Below are 6,955 nucleotides of genomic sequence, written 5' to 3' on the forward strand. Positions count from 1 at the left end.
CCTGGTGATACCACAGAGAACAATGTCCTCGTGTGGCCTGGTGACATGGTAACTGGCTTTGATGCAACGTAGAGACTCCGAGCTGCCTGAGACAGAGCAGTGCAGTGCTTTGTGTTACAGATGCACCCAGTCTCAGATGCGTGTCGCCTCGAAGTGAACCCTGTCTTAAAGCAGAATATGGCTTCTTCCGATTGGTCCTTGCCCCAGGAGAGGAAGTCACCAGTTCCCAGGGATGCTTCCCTCCTCTGTTTTGTTATCACTGTGGCTTCAGCTGTGTGTGTGGCAGGTGGGAGGGAGGGACTGGATCTTGTCTTCACTGGTACCTTGCTGTGGAGCTCAGCTCTACCAGGGCATTGAGATGAGGCTGTGTGGGAGATGGGAGGGAGGCCTGGGGGGTGGGTCTGCACCTCATTTCAGCTGAAAGAACCGTCCTCTGGAGCTCCAGCCACTTCCAGACTCAGAGCCACAGGGACGTGCCGCTCAGCCTCTGGTGATTGCTACATTATGTGTTGAGCCTCCAGACTCACTGAGCCATGTGCTGGCTGTGCAACCAGTGCTGAGGAGAGGGGAGACCCCTCAGAAGAAGACGTAAGGAGTCTCGACAAGTCCATATGCCAAGCCCTCCAGGGTGATGAGAGCTGAGGCAGCCCCTTGCAGTGCCCGGTGGGGGAGACTAAGGGGACAGCTGCCATGAACCCTACTGTCCCTGCTAGCCCACTGAGGTCGAAGTCTAAGCCCTGGTGCCCCCTGGCCTTAAGTCTCATCCCCTCTCCAGGGCTGCTCAGTCTCAGCTGAGATTATCCATGGGAGTAGATGGAGTCCACCTGCATCAGGAGGAGAGTTACTGGGGTTAGGAAGGTTGAACAAGAACCATCTAGAGAAGGCACATCCTCAGTGTACTCTGTGCTATCAGCCCATGGCTCAGCAGAGCACTGGGGTCCTGGGCTTTTCTCATACCCTGTCCTGACCCAAGTGGGAGAACTGAGATGGATTCTCTATGGACCACAGACCGGGTCTAGAAGCTGGAACCACCCTCCACCACCTCTCAGGACATCTCATCCAGAGCCCAGGAGTGAGGTCTGGAACCTGCCTAGATCCTAGGAAATGTCCCCTATGACGGTAGGGTAAGAACCAGGATATCCAACCACATTGACTCCTGGTACAGCAGCGGAGAGACCATGCAGCAAAGGAGTTCGTGATGGTGTGAGAAGATGGGGACTGTGACTGGAACATGAGCCTACAATCCAGCCTCTAGCTTCAGGGCAGATGCAGGTAAAGCCCAGCCCTGCTGAGCAGCCCAGAAGAGGGACTGGGAGGAGGAAGATCTCATCTCCTCTCCCCATGGCAAAGCCCTGCCTGCAAAGGTGCCAGCTGCCCAGCTCAGCTTGCCACACTCAGGGCTAGTGATGTCACCTGGGTAGATATCCTGGCCTGCCCATGTCATCCTGAGCAGGGTCGGCTTGATGCTGTTGGTGGTTAAATACCATCTGCCAGGTGGAGAGGCTGTGAGCCCCCAGGGCAGGACACTGTGCAGAATACTCATGCCACAGGCAAGAGCAATCCTGGAAGGCCAGGTGTGGTCCCCTGGATTTTAACTCAACAGTGTCCCCATGCAGCTCACTGTTGTGTGCAACTCTCGATGTCTTACACATACAGCCTGCGCTTAAGGACTTCTGTTTAGGCTGCGAGCTCAAAAGTGAGGGCCTGCTGGCATTCAGGTTGTCTGCACAGCCTTCGCTCTGCCCCTTGTGTGTGTGTGTGTGCATGTGTGTGTGATGCAGGTGCTAATTACTTGATTACATAGCTTGCCTTGCACCCCACCCCGGCCACATTCAGTGTATGGAGTGATGGTGCACACAGAATGAGCTGCTTGCTGATGTTTTCACTTAACCTTGTTCAGCATGTGGCTCCAGGCCTTTGTCATAGCACCCTGCTCTGAAATCAGGTATTTGCTGTCTCCTGGGCCGTTCCACGGCTCTGTTGTTTGAGAGTTTCTAAGAAGCCCTGTTTGATGAGGCTGTCTTGTTATCAGTCCCATTTTACAGATGGGGGAAACTAAATGACAAGACACAGAGAGATGAAGCATAGAAATGCTCAAGAAGCTGGAGTGGCTAGTATGAGATGCCAAAGACCTTATTTTTTAGTGTGCTTCGCAACATATAGGGCTCCATGTGTTACAGCCCATCTCCCTTTGGCTTCACAGCAGCTATGGGTGTTGTCCACTTCTTCAGATCAGCCCCCAGGGATTCCTCCCAAAAATGAGGAACATGGAGTCGGTGAACATCCGTGGAAAGGCTGGTTTTAAATGATTTGCCCATGGTTACACATGAACTCAGTGACAGAAGCAGGAACAAAACCCAATTCCCCAGGGCAGCATTAACTGCTGTAATGGAGAGATGGTTTATTGCTTCCTGCCATGCCCTGCCTCATGCGTTACACACCTTTCACCTTCAGCAGGAGTCTGTGACAAGTTGCCTTCACTTTGAGTCCTCTATAAAGGACCAGCCCCTGCACACAATGGGACAGGGCTCCCATAGGTAAAATAGTACACGATCATGTCACTATAATAGACTATATCATGTGTACACACATGGGAGCTACCTTCAGGCTGCATGGGTGACCAACATCCCCTAAGTTCTGTGCACTTCACTACACAACCTGCATAACGCTCACTTCAGAGAGGGTTTTTGGGTGTAATTTCCAGTTTGTTTGTATTTTTGAATGCACTTGAGTTTCCATCCTGCAGCATCATATTAGCGCTCGCACGGGGCATCAGCAGGGTTGGAGTCAGATCCACTGCATGGGCCTCTGCCACTTGAAGTTCTGAAATAACTTCTAGCAGTAGTAGGTTGTCATCCTCTGCATAGGCCTGCACTTCTGGGGGAAGGCCCACTTTGTCAGTGGGTTTTACTGAGACATGCAGATGGCAGAGGAGGGGGCAAAACTCAGAGATCTTGTTTTCTATTCCAGGCTCCAGCAGGACATGAACTGTTGTGGGTACAAATTTTTCTGTCTGTTCCCCTCAAGTATGCCCTGTTCAGTCTTTTCCTTCCTGCCTGCCCCCTGACGCTGTCTCTTCCCCCTGCTTTGCTCCATGTCCAAGTCCCATTTTCCTCACTTAGCCCATCCCAGCCTCTGCTCCTCAGGCTTCCTAGACAAGGTCCAATCTCCTTGCCCAGTCTTGACTTAACCCTTCCCCCACCAATTCCTTTACCTCTCTCCTACCAGGCTCCTGCCCCATCCCAGGTCTGGCTGGTTTTACCCTCAAATCAGACAGCTACTTTTGCCCAGAACCATGATCCCAGTGGGGGCATCACTGTGAGCACAGAGGAAACAGACTCTCTGTGTTCAGTTCAGGTGCCTGGACCCAGACCCAGCTTGCACTGGTCCTGCTAACGCCTGCCTGGAGCATGTCAGGGTGAGTTGAATGTTAAGGGAATTTAGCTGCCAAAAGCAAGTAAGTCTGTACTGAACATGTGCAGGGCAGTTTTTCTAAGGGTTGCACCCCATTTCGAAGCCCTGCTCCAGAACACTTGGCAAAGTGTAAGCCACCAGCATGTTTTGGAATGGACTAAACAATACTTCCTGTCTGCCCCTTTTCAGCCGTGGTTGATATTTTCCAATAAAGTCCAGCCAGAGGGGAAAAAATCCAGAGCATGGAAAATTTCAGCTCCAGCAATTAATCTGGCAAAGTTATAAACACCTGACCACAGCCATCTAATGTCAGGTGACCAATGACCTTAGCAATAGGATTTTTGCATAGACCAGTCTGAGCTGCGGGCATCACAGTTGTATACTGGGCTGCTTGGCCCTGAACAGGAAGCATGTTGGAGTCTTTGAAGTTTATCACCACAAACCACTCTGAGCCTTGTCCACCCTGGCTGCCCAAAGCAAGCAGCCCTGTGACTGTCAGGGGTTGTCAGCCTGTGCCCAGAAGCTCCAAGTACAATGCACTCCTCTCTTGGTAAAAAGGGCCAACATAACAAATGTCATTTACATGAGCTGCCTGCCCTTAATCCTCTAATGATATTGGGGAATCACCATAACTGCCATGAAATTGGACTGAGGATCAGGGGCTGCCGGAAAGGCCAGGGGAGGACTAGGATCCAAGATTTTGCGGAAGATTCCCAAGCATCCTGGACTCACCTTTGCTGAGGACTCTGCTCAAGAGACAATGCAGAGGCCTCCACAGTACAGCTGCTTTAGACTGTGCCATAAGATAAGGCCCAGGGGACAGAGACTGAGCAGAATGGGCCCTGATGCACCCCTGCTCAGCAAGATTGTGAAGCTGAGTGAAGAGCAGCACCCAGGGTCACTCAACAGCCTCTTGGGATCAGACACCCACCTATGAAGAAACACCTGGGCTGCTGCTTGCTGATCCCAACCGTGAGTGAGGTTATGCAGGTGAGTCAAAGGGACATCACTGCCAGACCAGGCTTCCCAGGGAAGGGAGTGAGATGGATGGCTGCCAGGGAGGGCCCCTGCCTGGGAATCTTCTTACAGATTTGTTCTCTGGTGTGTCCCATGTTTGGACTGTGCCCCTTTCCCATAATAAAGTTTTTCTGTTTGTACACAGTCTGGGCATGAGTGTGAGTGGGGACTCAAGCTGATTCAGTTGTTTGCCAACCATTGTTCAGCCAAAACATCTCAGCGGTGTTTGAGGAGAGGGTGATGGGGACCATGGCTGACACACCTGAGCTTCTTTAAGGTGTCTCGGGTGTCTTTAAGAAGCTCTACTTGGACCCTGCCTTTTAAGCAGAAACTTGGCAGCCAGTGGTCTTGGTGATGGAGATGAGTCTTTTGCTGGCCCCTGAGGATCTGTCCAGGCTTGTCCACATCACGAGGCTTTGGAGCCTGCACCTGCTCAGGGACTCACAGAGTTAGCAGCTAATATTCTACCCACACCAGTGGCAGGCGGCCACTTGGGGCAAAACAGGACTTCCCTTGCCATCGTAGCACTGGGCCCCAGAAATGAGAGTGGGGAGTCGTTCTCACCTATGCACTCAGCCCCTGGATCCTGTCTCTGACCCTGCCACAGAATCCCTGTGTGATGCTAGGCAAGTCCTTTGAACCAAACTTCCCACAGGTGGTCACTGTGCTGTCGCTCACTGGGCACCACTGTGATGCCCAGGGGGTCTGGTTCACAGAAGCGCTTAGGGCAATCGAAGTGAATGGGAGCCAGCTTTGGAGCAAGGAGAAATTCCCATTTTCTGAGAAAGAAGGTCCCAGGTGTCTCCACTTGGACACCCCACATAAGCGGAAAATTTTGATCTTTATATACCGGCGTCTCAGCTCCTGACCTCTACAACTGGCATATAGCTTTAGAGGGGGTGTCTGTTCCCTGGCAGTAAAGCATCCAGAGGCTGTAGCCATGAGCTCCACTGAGCAGTGTGAGAAGAAAAGAGTAATCTGACCTCAGCATGGGGTTTGAACAATGTGCAGTGACTAAGCTCCTGGGCCCCATGCTTATCTGCGGGGTGTCTCAGCCCTGACCCGTTGCTCTGTGAGTATGCACAGTCTATCCTGTGTACTGAGATCCCCACCTGAAAGGCAGTGGCAGACCCCGCTAGCCAGGCTTGTGGTGCGCTGGCTGGCTGCATCTGTGCAGACGAGATGTCGACTTTGCAGTACTAAGCACATTCCCCTTGGCACTGGCAGTAGCAGCTGCAAGCCTCTGCTCCTCAGGGGAATGGGCCAAACCCAGCAACACAGCAGCAGTAAATAGCTCATCATCAATCATGGCTCAGCCCAGGTTACCTGTGCAGCTCCTTTGTGAGGGATGCATGGCCTGGGGGAGGGCAGGAGGGGACTCCCTCTGCTTCTTAGCCCCCTTTATGAGGGGAAGTGCATTCCCTCCTGCTCCTGCCATGCTGAGGTTGCATGGTCTGAAGACACTCTGGTGAAGGGGGAGCCATTCATTTGCAGGCTGAATAGTCCAGTGTTGTGTCCCTTGGTGCCCTAGACAGGGCTATGATGAATGGAGCCTGCGTTTAGGAAACACTTTTGTACCCAAAGAGCTCCCCAGGCACAGATGAGAGAGAGAGAGAGAAAGAGAGAGTTGTAATCCCAGTGCAAATGGCCAGAGATCTCAGCCTTGTATTTCCCTGAACTGAGCAGCAAATTAACACTAGTGTCTTTTGTGCCATGTCCTACTACAGCACCATACCCCTGACTGGAGGCCAAACGGGGCTGAAGAGAGGCGTCAAGAGAGCTCGGTCCCTGTTTTGCTATTGTTTCCCTGTGGGACAAGTTCAGGCCCAGTACAGGCACCAGAGTAAACTGTGTCCCCTCCTGGGGTGCCAGGTATGGCCTGTACCACAGCTCCCTTGGAAGTGCCTGTCCTCCATTAGCACCTGCCCTTGCTTGCTGCCAGAGATTTGTGTCCAGGCCACAGAGGCAGAGAACAACTAAGCAGCGCAGCATGGATGGGAGAAAGGTCGTCGGCTACACGCTTTGCACTGTTGCTCCCTGTGAGGCATGGGGGCATCACCAGGGCCCCCAGGCAGGGGACACAGGATCTGCCTAGACCCCGTATGCACACTGATCACCCCCATTGGTGCTCCGTGTGCATGGGCAGCAGGGGACAGATGCTGGGTGGCACCAGGAAGCTGGGGCTGGGCGTGCGTGAGAAAGAGCAGCAGACAGGTTTGGGGGGTTGTTTGTGTTCCTGTGTGGGCAGGGCAGGCGGGTGGGTGTTGTCCCTCTGTGTGTGCGAAGGCGAGGGTGTGTTGTTCCTGTGTGGGGAAGGGTATGTTTGTGTGAGAGAAAGGAAGAGGGGGGTCATGCACCCTGTGTTTAGGCAGGGCTGGAGGGTGTCATGGGGGAGGCAGCTGCTCTTGGACAGGGAGGTGTTGAGGTCGGGGGGGGAAGGAGCCCTTGCTGTGGGTGGGTGGGAGCAGGAGGGACGTGCAGGAGGCTGTGCCTCCCCAGGCTGAGGGTGAGGGTTGCTGTGCAT

The sequence above is a fragment of the Gavialis gangeticus genome, unplaced genomic scaffold (assembly GCF_001723915.1).
Source record: "Gavialis gangeticus isolate Ggan-Ray unplaced genomic scaffold, GavGan_comp1, whole genome shotgun sequence".
In the NCBI taxonomy this organism is placed as follows: Eukaryota; Metazoa; Chordata; order Crocodylia; family Gavialidae; genus Gavialis; species Gavialis gangeticus.